Source organism: Poecilia reticulata, chromosome 9 (genome assembly GCF_904066995.2).
Source record: "Poecilia reticulata chromosome 9, P_reticulata-male-v2, whole genome shotgun sequence".
Taxonomy (NCBI): Eukaryota; Metazoa; Chordata; class Actinopteri; order Cyprinodontiformes; family Poeciliidae; genus Poecilia; species Poecilia reticulata.
Genome location: NC_088838.1, coordinates 14,865,935 through 14,885,689, shown reverse-complemented (window position 1 = coordinate 14,885,689; position 19,755 = coordinate 14,865,935). Strand labels below are relative to the sequence as shown.

Genomic DNA, 19,755 nt, shown 5'->3' with positions numbered 1-19,755 from the left:
GATCTCAACATGACTGAGGTGTCTGCTCTGTTTTTTAGTCTTCATAATGCTGCACTTTTAAAATTATTCTGAAAGAAATCTTTAAGACCTTCACAGAACAGGTATTTTTATGCTACCTACGATCAAAGTACCAACAGATTAACTCTATTTAGCAACACTGGAAAGAAATTGGATGCACTGAACTTTATTTAAGGTCTTAAGAGTAAAGGGGGAGCTGAACACAAAAGCACACTGTACTTTTCAAATTTTTAGTTTTAATATATTAAAACTATGTTTCTTCTTTTCCTTTTACCTCTTAATTACCCACTAATTTATTGTGGTCAATCATAAAAAAAAAAATACATTGAAATGTGTGCCTGCACGGTGGCAAAATGTAAAGAAGTTCAATGGCATCAAAACTTTTTCAAGGCACTGCTACCAATCATAGTGGAATTAGACAGTAAGTCTTTTGAGGCCCACCAATCAGTATGTAAAACTAAGGCCTTATGCGTGAGAGCAATGGCAGCCTCTGACCCATTAGTCCAGTGGGACGGCTTTAATGTATTATCCAAGCGGATACCCGATAATCAACAGCGCTGCATGTCCGAGGAGATGGAAAGTGGTCCTTCCAACAAAACCAGAGATATGCACAATGGGTGCACTAAGAGAAACCAGTGGAGCGGTAGTCATTCATTCTAAGGGGCTGATTGAGGAAAGTCAAGCCAGAAGCTGGAGAGACATAACTAGCCAACATATCAGATGATCTGGCAGTACCTAGAAGGGAGGTAACCGTGCTGGGTTTCCTTCTGACCTCCTCCAGGTTAGCAAGTTCCCAAGTCGGGGGTCGCCCTGCAACTTGAAATTTGGTACACACGCCTCGGGTTTCTTCGGGTAAGGGCATCATCGGCCAGATATTCAGTTGGACAGCTTGTAAACTCAGTGGCAGCTATTCCTGCTACAGATTCTAACGAAGCATAGATGATAAGCCCAGATTATACTTTTAGTTCTTGTTCAAGGTTATTTAAGATCAGGTGCTAATAGATAATTGATTGTCACTGCAGCCACCGGTCAACAGCTCAGCTGGTTAGCAACACCACTGTAACTTGACCTTAACAGCCACAATGAGATGGCCCTATGTACGCTAGAAAGGGAGAGCAGGATGGCATTGAGAGGATGCTAAACGTTCTAACCAACTTTAGGGCAGAAAATTTATATTCCAGCACATGTTGGCTTGTAAATTAGATTTTCACTTCACTTATTTGATAACAAATCAGGTTGCTTGATTTTTATATCTATCATAAAAATATCAGCTAAAAACATGTAGTCAAACAACAAGGGTTTACATCTTGAATCTTTTTGTAAGAGTTAAATTAGCACATATAGATAGACCCTATTACTGCAGCTTCTCTCTCCCCTCTTTGATCCTTCCAGCATTCTCCTGTGTACATAGAATCGGCTATAAAATCTAGACTAAAAGGCCGCAGGGATACAATTAGGAAGTACCTTAAAGGCTCTCTCACCATAGACAGGCCTCTGATGACCGCTGCTCTGACCCTGTGTTTATTAGATTGAACCCGACTCTGACGCATCAATGGAGACTCCACATGTTCACGTGTGCGAGTGTTTTTACGTGTGTGACTGTAAGACCCGAGGCAACTGTGAGGTTCTAGGAATGGATTTGGGTTTAGTTCCTGCAGGTGTGCTCCGTGTTTGTGCAATTTGTATGTGGGAGAACGTACGTGGGGAGAAGCGGTTCTGATCTCTCTGAGATAAGGGACTGCGCTGCGAGTTATATGGCAAGCAGATGGCAGTCAGTGCCTAGGGTCAAATTTACTGGCCCGGCAATCATGGCAGTCAATAACCCCGCTCTCTCGGCGACTCTGCTACCTGTGTAGGGCTCATCACAACACCCATCCCTGGGAACTAGAGACACAACCCTCTCACACCTCTAATCTATCATTTATATCCAATTTGAGGCAATGTGATCTTTTTTTCACCTCTCCTGTTTTCCCTCACTTGTTGGCTTTTGTCTCACTATTGTTTTTACTTCTGTTTTGTCCTTTTTTTGTCTCCAGCAGATCAATGCGGCAGCGCTCGCTCGTTCACCCTGAACTGGTGGTGAACTCCCCCCCCCGCACGCTGCCAGCCAGCCTCTCCGCCCTACTCCACCGCATTCGAGGGTCACCATAGGGGTGTCTCTGTGCTAATATGCAGATGAGATGCTGCCCCTCCAATGACTCGGACGTTAAGCTCCACCTCCCTCTAAAGGGTTGAGGGCTTTGAGATTAAGTCTTCTCTGTTCACTATCTCATATAGACATAAATTGTCTCTCATATGAAATGTGATAAATTGCATTTACTCGTATTTCTAAAGCTAAAGGACAAAATTCACAATGCGCATGCTGACAGAAAGAGAAACATTACAATGTAATATATAAACAACATAGTTCAATGGGGAATGGAGCATGCCTTGTAAAAAACGAGTGGCCAAAAATACAGGCAAACAGTATATGTTCATCTATGACTTTAGCAATATTCAGGTGGATTAAATTTTCTTTTTTGGGGGGGGGGGGGGGGGGGTGGGGGGTATTTATCAAGTACTGCAATGTAATAGCCATATTTTTGTAACTTTACAAGCTTTTTTATCTGGCATATAACTCCAAAACCGAGACTGAATGTTTGTATTTCCTTAACTGTTTATTATACATGTGTAAAACTACTGCTATACATAGAATACAGTTTTTATATTTAATAAAAAGCCTTTTAAAACTGAGCAAATCAGATAAAAAATTCAGGCAACTAAGAACACTGCAAAAAAGTACAGGTCTATGTACAATTCTAATTGTGATTGAATCTAATGGGGTTGATAGCTAAATTAATAAGGGCAACAGAATGAAGACAATGTAACACTAAGTAATGCACAAAAAAGTTGTTGTACTCTTAACTATAAATCACACCTTGTGTTTAAGTAATAAAACAAAGGGTATTAGCTTGCTGTGCTCCTGACAGTTGAAGTGAGATTGAACACCGTAAGATTGGAAGAGCAGCCTGAGAAAGACGTTTGAAACATTTTAAGTCTGGTAAATAACTTGCAGAGATGTCAAAAAATGTTTTGTAACAGATTTCTAGTTATACTCATGTTTTTTAAAATCGGATTTGAATGATCTATAAAGAGCATTTTAGTTGTCTGGTAGGCAATTTTGTTTGAACAGCTATATAAATAAATAAATGAAACAAAAGCAACAAAGAGAGGGGGCAAGCAGGAACCAAGGAGATGACTGAATTGAAACATCAGACAGAAAAAAATATCTCCAGCAATAATAATAATAATAATAATAATAATAATAATAATAATCAGAATGTACTTGTAATTAGAGTTGGTTAGCAAAAAAAAAAGTTTTTACAACAAAGACAGCTGGTCTGAAACTGATGAAACACACTCACAGTTCTGTGGAGACGTTTAACTGTGAGGCAGGAAATATCTGGTGCAGAAACATGCTCTGTGGTGAGGTCACCCGCATGTTCTCTCTGCCGAGGTCAAGACACAGTTTTGATGGTCGGGCCGGCCAGCGGCCTGCGGCTGACCATCCTGAGTGAGTGTGTTTTCCCAAAGTCGGTGAGGCTGGCTCATTATGTGGCAAGCAGAGAGAAGCATTTGATCCTGGATGTTTAGCCTCCTCTTCTCTGTCACAGCCACTGGAGCCCTCTCTGGGTAATTGACTGGTTGTTTGATCTCTCTCTGACTCGACATTACTACACACATTTACACACACACACACACACGCAGACAAACGCGTTTATCTTGCAAGTGTCTGCTCAATGCCCACAGTTACTCGTTCCAAACACACACACAGTTATGATGATTTGTGTGCTGCGGAGGAATCTAAGAGAGGAGCAGAGCGAGTTTTGAGCTGGAAACAGGGAAACTCGTGCATAGCTGAAGGCCATGCTTTCTTCCCTCTGCACCAAATGCTGCATGCTGTTACAAATGGTAATCGGCTGTGATTGTCACAAATTTCAAAACAAACGCTAGGTGACTGAAAAGCCAAAGTGACGCCCCGAGTGATACTCCGACAGGAGCCGCGAATCAAAGCATGCCGACTATAATTAGGTTCCATCTGGGCTACATTATTTAAAGCCGCACCAGTTAATTGCTTGTGTACAAATGGCCTATTTTATTTGAATCAAATTCTTTTTTATTCATAATTACACTGATGTGAAGGGGGGCATATCTCTTTGCTACAGTTATAATATAAATACATATTCAAATTAAGGATGCTTTGAGGCGAGGCAGAACGTAAAATGATGACACTTTTATTTTTGTGAGTTGATTTTCTTTAAACAATTAAGAGTGCTTAAAAAAATACTGACATTTGGGTTAAATATTTAATGAACTCAAATTAGAAAAAAAGAGATTAGCCCTGATATAATCATTAAGCAGAAATCAGAAAGGCAGAATTCCTGACAGTATTTGTAGAATAAATAGACAAAAATACTGATGCGAGTATTTTTTATCTTCTCATTTCCCTTTTTTTGTCTTTTAAGAAAACATCAGATAAAAAAAGAACAACACACAAATAGAGGACTGTCTTATCAACTTCCCATCAAATGTAACCTAAGCCACAGCAGAGCATTGTGGGAGCACGCCTGGGCTACTTGTAACCTTAGCAGTGTTTTTGCATGTGGAAACTATCTGCTGCATCCATCGCCGAGAGAGAATTGCCGTCTGTATCTTGGTTGTCAGATGATCAGATTTCCACCCCGACTCTTTCTGATATTAGATGGTCCTTTGCAGTGTGTGGTCGAACCTTGACGTATGCTCGTCCCCGAGCAATGTCTATGCATTGTGCAGTCCAGTTTTTGCGTATTGTCACTTTATGTGCAAACATGCTTTAAGGTCAAGGATGTCATTTTCCTCCATATGGCTCTTTGTTCTGGATGGTGTGACACGTTGCCAGAGAAGACGAGGTCAAAGAGAAGCGCAGGCAGGTGTGGTCAGCCACACTGTTGCAGCAAAGCATCCTCTGCCAGAAATCAAATGAACCCATAAATACAATCTTAAATTGTCACTCGGAGTAGGACAGTCAAATTAAACGGAGATTAAAACAGATAAAATCAGACATATTTTGCCAAATATATGTCTGCCAAATAATCTGTACGACTAAAGTAAGATGAAAATAACATCACAGGTTAACTACTTTGCTTGCTTACTTTAATCAAACCAGAGAAAATTACCCAAAACAGAGCTTGTTTGATTAAACCAGTTTCACCACTGTTGCCTCTTCATTGAAATTCATTTGTAATGCTTGTTTGTAAGTGGGGTCCACCCCGCTTCCCCCACTTCCACTCACGTTTCTGTCATCCTGCTTTTAATTGCTTTGCTTATTACTGTGTGTTGTTAGACAAAAACAAGGCAGAACTCATTACGCATCCAGAGATGAGGAACCTGAATCACTTCCTACAGGGACTGCTCAGGGGACTTTGTATTTCCAAAGCAAAAAAAAAGAGAGAGAGAGAGAGTGAAAAAAGAGTCAAGACAAGGACCAGAAAGAGAATATCACATTAACTGGTTGATATTATCACCCAGTCTCTGCTACTTTGTTTTCAATAAAATGGTCTAGAAAGGAAAAAACTGTGACAAGAATAAAACTCTCATCACAGTGCCTTGCAAACATATTTAGACTCAAACTTTTTATATATTGAAACTCTATAATAAACAATGTGTATGTCATTGTGATTTTATGTGATAAACCGACAACTACAATGTAAAGTGGAAGGGAAATGATATATGATTATAAAAATATGTATTCAGTCCCAATACACACCAGGACTTTTTGGAATCGTATTTTGCTGTAATTACGGAGTTATGTCTTTAACAGCTTTTCACATCCGTGGACTGAATATTTTGACAGTTTCACTTTGCATGACAGCTCAGTCATGTGAGTCATGAGCGTCTGTGAAAATCTGTGAAAGTCAAAGATGTTCAAGGGGATTTATGACTGGACTTTGGCTAATTCAAACACACCATGATTTTCTGCCTGAATGTCGTGGAAGCTGAACCTCTGCCTCACTCTAGAGTCTAATCAGCCTCTGACAGGTTTCCTACCAGGATCACCCTCTATTTAGCAATACTCATCTTGTGATCAACTACTTTTAAGAGTTTTGCATGGAGACAGGAGCCGTGGTCTCATCTGAACAGAGCATGAGACCACATGTAGGTATGTAGGTGACACAGTGAACATGTGGAAGATGACCATCTTCCACATGTTCACTGCGTCACCTACATACTTTGTGGCTAACTGGTTTTTATGAGCAGCCGCTTCAACAATGGCTTTCTTCTTAACATTCTTCAATAAAGCCAAGAACAATGGAGTTAATGGCTGATTGTTGGCCTTTATAAAAAGCAATGCTGCAGACCTACGTAGCTCTTCCAAATTTACCATTAGCCTGTGGACTGCCTCTCTAAAACTGCCAGTTAAGGTGGATGGCTATGTCTAAATAGGTTTACATTTTTGTCATGACATCAAATGTTAGAAGACGAATTGAGTGGTGCTAATTGAGATCTTTAGAGCTTAGGATATTATTTTGAAACCTAAACCAATTTGGGCAAGTTGGTATTTTTTCTTTTTTTTTTGGAAAGGGGTTGGGAGAGTCAAATAAAATGCAGAAATGCAAACCCCATTTGTCTGATACTATACTTTGTGTTGGTCTGCCACATAAAAGTCCCAATTGAAGTTTCAGGGTATAAACAATATAACATAATAATTTGAAAAGTTTGAGGGGTATGAAAACTTTTGCAAGGCATTGTACTTTTTACGTCTCATTTAGTTAAACCCCTTTATGTTTCCTCTTCAATCTATTTCCCTCTCTGGCCAGACTTTCAGACTGGACTGAGTGCTTTTTTTGTTTTAACTGGGAAGGGTGGCCTTGGCTGTCATAAAAGACACTCGCTTTTATAGAGTTGGAGCGAAGTATTTACAAGATAACCCTGGTCCAAGGACCGTGCGGGCAATTTGATACCAGTGTCAGACGCTCTTCTCTCCAGTAAAAATTGAAAGGTCCAAACACCCCCTCCCCTCTATACAACCTCTCAATGTCAGCAGCTTTAGTGAGCTCGGAGGAAAGTGGCTGAGATGCATGTGAATAAGATGAGATACATATGAGGAATTTAATAAAGAGTTTGGCTCCACCTTAGCTTGTTTGGCGTAAAGAGTTTAACAGAGAGTATCTATATTGAAATAATAGAATAAAGCTGAATCTGTAGAGCTATTGCCTCTTGTTATTTTATGGAAAGACAGATTGATGCAGTACAAATCTCTAGAGAAAAAAACACAGTGCAGTGTGATTTGAATAAAAGAAATGAACACAGAAATAGTTGCTAAACTCTTTATTTGAAAATTGTTCCCAGAGAGCCTTACAGAACTATTAATAACCCCTGAACATTTCCACATATTGTCAAGTTGGTCTATCACACAAACTCCAAGAAAACACATGGAAGTTTGTGGCTGAATGGTGACGAGATGCGAAAAAGTTCAAGAGGAAGCACTGTGCTGTGCTGCAACTGTCAGACACTGTTCACACATATGTCCAAAATTTCTTGTTTTAAAAATATACATAAAACTGTTGCTTTAAAGCGAAGCATCTGGGTAACAGAATGAGACTAAAGAAAGTACAAGTTTGAAACAAACAGTGGGCAAACATGTATGTTTATGGAAGAGGCTTGTTAGGATTACTGCCCATGCTTTAGCACTGTAAACACTGTAGTCCTACTTTCCAGTCCAGGCCTTTTGTTTCATCTTCACCACCATTGGTCAATACTTAAATGGCAAACACTCAATGGGCTGCAAGCTTGCCTCACATGGCTTCATTTTTATCCTGTTGAGGGGCAATGGAAAGCTTTTATTTTCATGGCCAGACACAAACTCAAAAGTAGCATTGCTAAAAAGAAAATCCCTCCACAAAACCATGCACAAGGAATTTCTCTAAATGCATGCATTTGCATATTCTGAGTGAGAACATCAACATGAGATGGACAAGACAGAGTAGAGACAGATTATCTACACATGTAGGTATGTAGATGTAGAGACTCTCTATGAACTAAAATCCAAGCCGAATTGGACACAGTACAGTACTTCTCTATTCTACAGTCACTCCTCATTCCAATAAACACATCTCCTGGTCCACTTATACTCAATGAGGTCTGGAACACACACACACACACACACACACACACACACACACACACACACACACACACACACACACACACACACACACACACACACACTTGTTCACCTACAGGACAAGCTCACTCACACCAATCAGCCACAAAGGCTCCGGAAAAAGAGAGGAGAAGAAGAGGCCCCAAAGACCTGTAAGAAACACAAGACGTATTCAGACCCAATGGACGGAGAGTCCACAGTTTTGAGGGTGGGAGCAGCGTGTGTGAATATATATTCAACCACATTTAATCTGATACCCCTAAATAAAATCCAGTGCATTCTACTGCCTTTCAGAACTTCATTAGTATATCCATGTTTTAGAATGGCCTAGTCAAAGACCTAAATCCAACTCACAGTCTCTGGCAAGACTTAAAAAGCCTAAGCTATTTTGCAAAGAAGAAAGGGCAAAAAAAAAATCCATCTCTAGATGTACAAAGTTTAGAAACAAACCCTAAAAAACCTACAGCCATAATTATTCCTATGCATGTACAGAGCTACTCTTCCATTGACCTTGTGATCTATGAAGATAATGTGTGTTCCTATGTGTGCATGTGTTGGCTGGATGAAAGGACTACACAGGAGAAAAGAGAGTTCAGGTGGGGGGAGGAGCAGGCCAGAGGTGGAGATAGCACAGGGTGGGTGTTGAGGGTGGGGCAGGTCTGAAATAGATCACTTAATGGAACAAAGTGTAATTAATGGGTCACCACAGATAAGAGTGCTCTAGCACTATCTGGGAATGTGCTAATAGAGCTGACACACACTCAGGAAGATCAGTCCACAGCTAGCTCTTCTTCGGAGTGTCTGTGTGCATGCAAAGTTTGTGCACATGTGCATGGGTGTGTTTTGACACATGGTGGATAAATAGCGGGTGGAGAAGACTGCCAAGGTGACAGGTTAACATAGTTTCCTCCCAGACAAAGATCTGTTGTCCTTGCAATCAGAGAGAGCTCAGAAGGAAACACAGACTGTTCTCCTTGCGAAGCCTCCCTAGTTCACGTAGACCTTCAGCCTCACATCAAAACATGACTGATGTTATTACACTTTGCAAGTCGGCGCGCCTTCAGTCACGGGGATGTGGTTGTTTATGGAGAGAGATAGAGGAGAAGGAAGCCACCTGGTCAAGAGGGGGTCAAACTTGAAGTGTTCTGACAGAAGTAAAATGCCACAAACCTCTCCTTAAACTTCCTGTCAAAGTGTGTCCCTGCGTCAGTGGAACTCCTCTGGAGCCAAGTGTCCTATGTGTGTGTGTGCGTGCGTGTGTGTGCAAGGGTGTTGGATGAATCTCTCAGTTTTTGGAGCAGGGTGAGGGAGGGATTGCAGCCAGGCACATGCCTTGGGATATTGAGATGGTTGGTGATGGACAGGGCAAGACAAGGAGGATATCCCCTGTTTGTCTTAAGGAGCGGAGCTGCCATGTCACACATACTCTCAGGGGGGTGGGGGGGAAGAGTCTGTCTCCAGGATGGATTTCTGTGTGTGTGTGCATGTGCGCGATGTGGGGAGAATGAGGCAGATAGGTAATGCATGCGGTTTATTTTGTGTGCACATTCAGGGTCACAGACCTAGGGGCCATCTACTTCAAACTGGTTTAGTCAGACAAGGCAAGGCCACATTAACACACAGCATGACTTAGTAATGGAGAGACCCTGAGCTTGGTGCTGCTCATGTGGGACTACAATAATAAAAAAAAAATCAACACATATCTTACATATCTTTATGGAAATTACCTTTTTAATGCCATTACAGTCACCTTGACAAGTCGGTAAAAGTGAAATGAAGTGAATGTAACAGTCCTCAAACACAAGGGCTTGACCTCGACAATATCAAGCTGTGCACGAAGCTCTAGGTGAATCTTAAGTCTTGCTGTGTGTTGTTAAAGTGTGTCCACAGCTGCCTGTTAAGTGGGCAATGTTTGTGTGTAAGCGTGTGATGTAGCATCAGGGGGTTAAATGGAGAGGGACGGGCCTCCAATCTGTTAGGACAAGGAGAAAACAGCTTCAAAGACTCAACATCAACCCTCCCCACACACACACACACACACACGAGCGCACACTGACGGACAGTCCATTGCTCCCAGCATATCTCTATTTTGTCCTTGGACTGTCTGAATACCACTGGAGGCGAGCATGATTTGAGAGAGCAAGTGGGAACAAGAGAGACAAGGAGCCAGAGAGAAGAGAAGAAAGAGCCAAATGATGGAGAGAAGAAGAGAGAAAGGAGGCGTCCCCTCAATGACATCTAAAGAGATAACTCACTCTCCAGAGCTTCTTTTCTCTTGCTATCACTTTCCCAGGCAGCGCTCCATCCACATAAGGCCTGAGAAGGGACTATGTGTTAACTTTAGCAATCTGAAATACACGAGTGAAAGCGCAACAAATACAGCTTACTTCAGGGAGAGAAAACACGATATTTAGTTATTTCGATTTTAAACAAGTTTAAACAAATGATAAGCAGTAGGAAAATGTCATTTTTATATCTGGTGGGAAAATGTTGCCAGTCATATTACGTGTTGCAAATGTAAATCTTTTTTTTTCTTCACAATTTCAGCTCAAAGTTAAATATCTTAATGGAAATAGCATATTTATGTACTCGAATGGTTTAGTCAAAATCCAAACCTAAACCCAATCGAGAATCTAAGGCAAGACTTAAAGTTCCTGTTAACATTTGGCCTTCATTCAACATATTCTTTTGACATGGAAAACTAATTTCACCAAGCAGAAAACCTGATTTATTTACATGATGCTAAGTTAGACATATCCTTAATGCTATATGTAAGCATCCTCTTCATATTGGAATTATGTAGTTTATGAAACTGCACTCAAATAACTTTTTTTAATTAATGATGCTAGGAGCACAGTGCACATGAAACTCAACTTTGGGAGAAAAACACAAAGCACTGAGTCACAGCAATTCTACAAACACTGAAACAAAAACAGAGGAAAGCACAAAATCCACTGCCGCCGCTATTGTTGGATACACTCCATTTGCAGACGCAGAAAACAGTAGGGAAGACTTAACCTTTTGATAAGCTCCTTCTAGTTCCCACTGTATGCATTTTTCATTGAAACATGTGTCAGAGGGAGAAAGAACTTCCACACTTGACAGGTTACAGCCTGCAGTCTGGTCTTAGCAAGTACATGGCATTCCGATACAACGTAATGCTGATGAGCAGAGAATGACATTAAAGAAATATTGATTCTATCATATCTTCAAAAATGAGAAAGTACTATTATAAAGAGTAAAGCAGCAGGTAAGAGAATTAAGATGCAAGAATCTGCTGTTCTTAAGCAAAAACATGCAAATAGATGTTTGAGTTAGGGTGATCTGTGAGTCTAAAAACCACAAGATTCTATGTATTTTATTCTGATTTTATACAAAAGACCAACAAAAGGTCCAGCATATCTGCAAAGTGAAAGGAAAACTATGTGTAATAAATCTATTCACTCTTTCAAGGTTGTAGTTCCGATTGCACGCTGAGCAACCAGCATATTATTTTTATTGCAGATTTTCTATTAATTGGTCATTTCTGAATCAATACACGGATAATCACAAATAGACAAAGATGACTTGCTTAACTTCAGGAGCATTCACAGATGATGGGATAAGATGTGGAAGGTCAAGTTCTGAAAAAAAAAAAGCCTAATAGTAAAACATTCATTTGAGTCAGTTAAGTTGATACTGGGGGACATTCATCACAAATAATAATTACAAACCAAGAGAAAACCCAAGAAGAGAAAACACGTGAGCAGAAAAAAATATTTAAATACTAAAATTAACAGATCTTGGGCTCTGTAGACACACAGAGGGATCGTAAGGATGAGTGGCAAAGTAAAACTGCATGAAGAGAAAGAAACAGCACAGCAAAGCATAAAAACTACCTTCTGTCATAATTTAAATGGGCTACGAATACTGTTTACAATGTATATTTTATGGCTTCCAGTTCAAACACAGCTTCATCTGCGCTCAGCTGCTAAGTGATATGATTTCACTTTTTATAGCAGCGCCCCCATCCCACTCATTCAACCCGCCACCCCCAGTTCCTCTGTTATTCAATGTGGTGTGATTCTGCACGCCTCGTGTGTCGACTTTCAACTGTACAACCCCCCCAAGGGCCAAAGAAGCATATTAAATCCCTCCCTAACCCTCTCTTGTTCCCCCTCCTTAAGCAAAATCTCCATCCTAGAAACACATCTAAGTGAACGTACGCACACAACCAAGGAAACATGCTGCAAATGGAGATGACTGCCTCATATTTTACAGCTGTTAAAGTTTCTTTCTGTATTTATTGCTGTGTCCATGAGCAGGTTCTCCCGAGATCAGAGTGGCCCTCTTTGACCTTTGTGCAGAGCTTCTCTAATGTTGAACTATAATGCACAACCACTTAGGTTACTTTGGTTTAATGATGCCTTCACATGCGCACTTTCACACATTCTACTACACATAACACAGTTGTCCAAGATTACACTCCACAATAAAAGCATAAGCGTAGCGTTAAGCTCAGTGAAAGGTGCTGTGATGGTATCTAGGGTTACAAATCCAATAAACTGGCATTAAATGACAAAGTGAGCATTTACTGTCACCATAAAACGTCAGGACAAATTTTAATATTTTATGAGAAAATCCTTGGGGGGGGGGGGGGGGGAATACAATTTCTTCGATGCAGTCACCAGATTAATCTTATATTTATATCCTTTCATAAAATACATAATTTTTATTACACTTCCATGTCACAATGTTTTTTTCACGTAATGCAAAGTTACACTTCTGCACATTTACTCCAAACCCTTCACTTAAAATTTTATCCAGTTTTGTCCGTCAGAAGGTTCCCTTCCTACTAAAATACGCTCTTCCATCTCTTTCCCTCTTCTTTCTCAGTTATCTGACTACATACTGTTTGCGCTAGCAGAAAATTCCCACTTCACCTCAGGGGAAAAGGGCATTTTTTCTCTGCTGTGCTCATCTCTCATTCTACTCTTGTATGTTTTCCATGCTGGCAAAGCTTCCTTTCCCTGCATGCAGCAGGGAGTTTGCTCCGTCTCTGGTAGTCCCGTAAGAGAACCTACAGTGTGATGTTACAATCTTCCATCCAGAGGGATCCCCTCTCTCCAACTGCTCTTTTCTTTCTTTCCCTGCAGGTTGTTCAAGTTCTTATTCTTTTTTTTACTTCTTTGAATGCTTTTTAGTGTCTCCCTCACTCTGTTATTTGACTCTTAAACCTCTAACCCTACCATATTACTTGTATAAGACAGTATCAAAATCTTGCATTTTTTTCTGTTTATTTTAAATATTACCCTGTATTTCTAAATAATTACAAAGAAGGAAAAAATGGTTAAAAAGAGGGAAAATGGTAGATCTGCTTGTATAGCAGATCACTTTGTATAGACGAACAAAGCTGAAAATTCCTAGAAAGGTGAAATCACTGGGAATACTGAATATGCTATTCTAATTTATACTATGAATAAATATTCCGCAAGCGCGCTATCTACAGAGAAAGAGCGAAAAAGAAATAGGCAAAAAACAAAACAAAAACACTAGTGTCTGTATTTTTCCTCACAAACGCAAACATTTACTATGTAAAATATTTGATTTCACCCCACAAGTATTGTCATTGGATTAATGTGCAACCATTTGCGTGTACACTTCATGACGTTAAGTCTGTTGATTTGGACTGGGACACGGATGGTGTTGCTTACTGGTGTGCAATGGGTGGTTATCTTGTAAAAACCAAAAACAAACACCAACATTTCAAGAGCATTTCCTGTTTAACATGTCCTCTTCAAGAATTTCAATATCTAAACTGACCCGTGGTTCCAGTTATGTAATAAATAGGCTTGAGATGATGATGAAAAATGAGTTTGAGACTGTCTGCATTCCTTAGACTAAAAAGAAGAAGAAATTTACTTTTGCTTATTTGCTCATTCCTTTGGCCAGTAAATGCACTGTTTGGTATGTTTTGCTTTCCCATAGAATGAATGGTCACACAGAGTAAACTCCACTGTTATTATTTCATACAAACTGTTAGGAGCATATATATATATATATATATATATATATGTAATGATTGTTTGGTCTGTAGATTTTCTATTCTTCCACAATACCCAATACATTTTTTAGCATGTAGAAATATAACTTCTACCACCATGACTGCTGCAGCAATGAATGTGAACTGCAAGTGTTCAATGCATCACTAGTGTAAGCGTCATAGAATTCAAAACTGAGGTCAAAGGACTTAATAAAAACCAATTACCTAGATTAAAAAAATTCAGCAAATACAATCGAAGAATGAAAACGTCAGTTTATTATTATGTACATGAAAGATTGTAAATATACCGGGTTTTATGAAGGATTTAAAACAGGATTCCAAAGAGTAGGTGAGCTCTTTTTGACAAAATGCAGAGCCTTCAGCTAAGACTGTTGTTGAAATTCATTTGACCTCTTATCTGTGGACAAGGTCTGATGTTAATTAAGTCCCATGTACAGCTGCCTGTATGGCTATTGAGTTTGCATTTCTTTTTGTAGAGAAATATAGCGATCTGAAATCTTCACAATTTCCTTTCATTGAACAGGTTTTCTTTAGTCGATAAAGTATCATATCAGCGCTGTAGTCATGTGTGGATTGGTGTTTTTATTTTAATAAGAGCACTTGTGCAAAGACACATTTTGTTCTTTTCATCGTTTAAATCCTTGAACAGGTCCTGCACGTGTTCAGTGCACTGCATGTGTCATGCCATACCTTTGAATCTTTCCACATTTTGTCACATTTCAAACTCAAACTTCAGTGTATTTTATTTCAGTGTGGTTTGAATTGGTGTTTATGCCTCTGAGTCAACTCTTTGTTAAAGTACTTTTTGCTGTCACACATGTTTTGGGATGTCTTTACCACTTCTACATATACAGAGTGGATGTAGAGCATCTGAACAGCAATTTTCACATTTTACAAGTTGGAACTGTGAGGGGGCCATCTTTACATAAAATATTCTTTGATCTAAACTCTTCCATTGTATTTCTAGCAGAATGTTTAGGCTCAGTGACACTTTTTCTTTTTTTTTGCTCTTTCCTTTGGTTTGTTATTGTTTGTATTTCCTTTTAATTCCTGTAAAGCACTTTGTATTGCCTTGTTGCTGAAAATGTGCAATATAAATAAAATAACCTTTAGAAGGTGAAGCTCTTGTCCAGTCTAAACTCTTGCAGGAATATTCTCTATCAAGCTATAGCCATCATCCCTCCAACTCTGACTATGTGGTTATAGTTTTTCTTCCTCTTCATGCACTATTCAGTTTGTAACATGACAAATCGTAAAGTCATAAAAGTGTCAAGAACAGATAGCATGGGATAGCGTTGAAACCTATGAAAAGAACAGCTAAAATGAAAGATCGAATGAGATTTGGGCAGATACTAATTCACCCCTCTAAAAATTGCCCTCAGCTCAAGATGACACGTTTGTTTAGGGTGGTCTCAGATGGACACAAAGGAGTGAAGACAAAAAGTGTCAGAACCCAGTGCCTGCGTGATCAAGAGCAATCTCAAGGTGAAGAGCCGACTGACAGTGAGAACAAAAGCACACTTTGACATGTCTGGGTAACACAACCCTGCAGTGTAAATGACGAGTGCAAAGGCCATACAGTAGAAGTATGTTGGTTACGCACATTTCTGCCAGGCATAAGTTGACAATCACACACCCACGTTCAGAAAGGAAACAAGTATAATGAGCAATTGGTACAATATGTTTGTTTGGGTGGAACTTGAACCTGTCTGTGCCCCTGGGCCACAGCCAAGCAGGTGTTGGTGTGTATTCACACAATCACGTACTGAAACTAAGAACACCTGGACACCTGGACTGAGCTTTATATCTCAGTTGGACTCAGTAGAGCTGTCACGCTCTCAAAGACAGAACGTGACCCCAAAGCTGAGGGGGGCACACCTGTTTCATGGGAGGCCCCTCTGTCTGTGAAGGAACCTCTCATAGCAACTCCAATGGTAGCAAAGTTTCAAGTGTTTAATTGACGCGTATATACATAAAAACCAGAGAAATCATCATAACATATCACAGGGTGTAAGTGAAGTGTCTAAAAACATAAAGGTTGTTTACTTTAATGGTTTAACCACTTAACTTAGTTTACTGTGTATTTCTAATTATATATAATGTATTTTGATGACCATACAGTTTACTGCCCAATCACTACGGTTTTAGAGGAACAATGCTGAGTTTGATTTAATTCAGCCGTTCTGAAAGTCTGGACTTTGATTCAGATCTGGGTGGAATCAATCCCAACCCAGTCCAGCATCAATGAGTCGTATATATTAAAAAAAAAAAACAGAGGAACCAAGATAATATTAGGATAACATGTTAGAAAACATCCAACGGTAGATCCCACCTAATTAATTCCATGTTGTCCAAAAGTTTTTTCTGCTGCTGACACTAGTCTGCAGGAACTGAGTGGGGAAGGCGTGGGCGAGGGGAGCAGAGGCTTGGCTTGGAGACTCCAGCTCTGAGGAGGAGCTCCATGGAATAAGAGACGTTTGGATAGAGCAAACGTCTGGGCACCCCAAATGGCTGCCAGGGGAGAAATGTTTTGGCTCTGGTGGTCTTTATTTGACAGTGAATTTACAGAAAGGCTGTGACTCAAACCCTTGATGGCCGCGTAGAGCGCTAAGGCATCCCATGAAATGATATGAAGCTCAAACAAGTCGTACTTACTTAACAGTCCAACTTTAAGACACCAAAATAGTAACAATGCCAAAACATAAGGTTGAAGTAGCTGGGGGTTCACATAGTGTGTGAGTGTGTGTGTTGGGGAGAATGGTACGTAGAATAAAGGAGAGAGTGGGCTTGTGGGACCTGTCCTGGACTCGACCTGCAAATGCTGGCACGCCCTGTCCTGCTGGTGGCTAAATAAAGAGCCCAAGGGTGGGCTGGGCGGCTGGAGAAACAGACACAGAGTCGGCATTACCCAGCTAATCTCATTATGGAGGCAGCTCTGCCAAGCTGCCAGGGGTCAGCCAGAGTGCCACGTCAGTCACAGCACCTCTGGCACTCCCTTTGACCCCCTGAGTAGGTTTAAAATGTGACGTGTCGTGACCAGGAATGAGAAACAATCAAGAGTGTAGGTGATGAAAAAGGTGGACAACACGAATTTTGCTTTGTTGTTAATTTTCTTTAGAGTGTGGGAAGTATTTGCAAGCAGAAGATGGCAAAACAGATGGAACCCAGAAACTGGACAAAAGAACATAAAACACAATGAGACAGATGCAGTGGAAAAAAATTAAAGCTGATATGAAGCAGAATGAGAGTGAGAAATATGATAAAAAAGAGGAGAGCAACAGAAAGAGGTTGAAAGGATGGATAATCAGCTTTTTTTTCTCTGCAGCTTGGTTTAATATATTTACAACGGATTGCATCAGGGTGCGGTGGTGAACCAAGCTATCACCATCCGCCTGGGTCAACTGTAGTGCTATGTGTCTCTCATGAAGAAGGTGTGTGTCAAAGAAGAAAATCACACACCAGACAACATTAAGTGTGAATCCATCAGGTACTCACAGAGACAGTCTTGTAGGCATCTATGCATTTATGTCAAATCAATTTATAAAAAATACGAAGAGAAGCCAGCACAGCAATATAATCCTTGCCTGTGTCCCTATATACTTTTCTCCCTCTGCCTTCTTATCTTTTTTTTTTTTTTTGCTCCTTCCCTCCCGCTGTGGACACATTTAAGACCTAATGTTATGGCCCTTTTAGGTCTCGCTCCTATTGCTTAGCTGATATAATGCAACATTTGTAAAAGTTTAGACCCGTGGAGCACCAACATCATGTCAGCAGCTCTGAGCTACAGGCTGTTACCAAACAAGGTCGGAGAGATAAGCTAATACCAACAGCACCATATAGACAGCATACAATGAACATTCTTCTTTCTCAAAGGACCAGCAGACATTAAAACCAACAAAGCAATTCAGTTTAAAACTTTTGAGATGTTCCTATATGTGTACAACAAAGAATTTGCACACATACTGAGACAAATACCACCAGTTTTCACCAAGAAAGTAAAATTACCTTATAAGATAAATACAAATTGTTACTCTTACACTATAATTTACTTAAGGCTAATAAAAACAATCAAACTTAAACTTACAAATAGTGAAAGATAGCACTTGGGTTAACGATGCTTGGGGAATAAGGTTTTTGGCCTTATTTAAATTAGAGAACAGAAGACTCACCTTGTTGTTAAAACACTTCTAAAACTTAGAAGTATACTTCTTGTACTTCTAAGTACAACATTATTCATACACCTGGCAGATTTGAATGAAATATTTTTTTCACTTAACCATTTCATTAAATTTCAGAATGGAAATGATAGAGATATCAACTTAAAAAGGAGTAGATATTTTGAAAAATGTCAAAATTTCTGATTATTTATACCCTTCTCGATAAGCAATGGAAAAACCTTTGTTAGCATTACACAAGTCAAAACTTCTTATAAATATTGACCAACTATTTGCATGCTTCCACAGGTATTTTAACAATTTATTGAGCTCCAACGTTCTTTGCCATTACTCTATTCTTTAGCTCCCTATGCAGATTCCCTGTCATATTCAAGTCAGGACTCTGGAGGGGCCAATCTAGAACATTAATATTTCTTGTAATCAGAAGAAATGGTAACATTAAAAGATGGGTATGAATTATTTTGTGCTTAACTGTATTCCATGGGTAGCACTGTGAAGGAACACTGTGGCAAGAACAATGTGACTAGTTTTGTGTCCTACAACTTTATGGACTAAGCTTGTCTGTTTAAAAGCCTTATCTCATTACAGTAACTCATACAATGTATCTGTACAAGGGTACAAGGTAAGAAGGTTGCATGAAGGATGGGAAAAAATGAGTAAACAGTCAAAATTAAAAGACCTACATTGGAAGTTTCTGATAGATCTTTTGGCCAAACTTCACGAAAAGTGAAATTTGAAACTCAGACCTCACTCTGATTACAACCAATGGTTCTACTACCGATACAAGCCAAAGGTTGGTACAAGGGCTTGTACTGGTACAGGCCAAAGTACTAACTCAGTACAATGAGTTTTTACTTGGTACAATGGAGTTTGCACTCAGTACAAACTTAAGTACAGTAGCTTGAGTACAGCAAGCACTGTACTTAATCATCCTGTACCAAACCTCGCCGTCAGTCAGCCTCAGGGGTGAAAGTAGTTAACCCCCAAGAATTTGGGGGTACTATAACAAAAAATAAATAAATATATATTTTAATCAGCACAGAAACTCCAAAGCACACAAAGCAGCAATATACAGGTCCTTCTCAAAAAATTAGCATATTGTGATAACGTTTATTATTTTCCATAATGTAATAATAAAAATTAAACTGTCATATATTTTAAATTCATTGCACATCAACTGAAATCTTTCAGGTCTTTTATTGTTTTAATACTGATGATTTTGGCATACAGCTCATGAAAACCCAAAATCCCTGTCTCAAAAAATTTGCATATCATGAAAAGGTTCTCTGAACGAGCAATTAACCTGATCATCTGAATCAACAAAGTAACTCTAAACA

General features: G+C 39.6%; 1 protein-coding gene and 1 long non-coding RNA gene across 3 annotated transcripts in view; one reads left to right on the top strand and one right to left on the bottom strand.

The window, feature by feature from the left end:
* LOC103470466 (uncharacterized) overlaps positions 1-2,552 on the top strand; it is a 28,098-nt gene extending 25,546 nt beyond the window's left edge. The window contains exon 3 of the long non-coding RNA XR_534494.3: positions 2,055-2,552. This is a non-coding gene — a long non-coding RNA (uncharacterized LOC103470466). The remainder of the gene's footprint in view (positions 1-2,054) is intronic.
* The window catches only part of arb2a (ARB2 cotranscriptional regulator A), a 161,480-nt gene that overhangs the window by 2,801 nt on the left and 138,924 nt on the right, over positions 1-19,755 (bottom strand). The window lies entirely within an intron of this gene.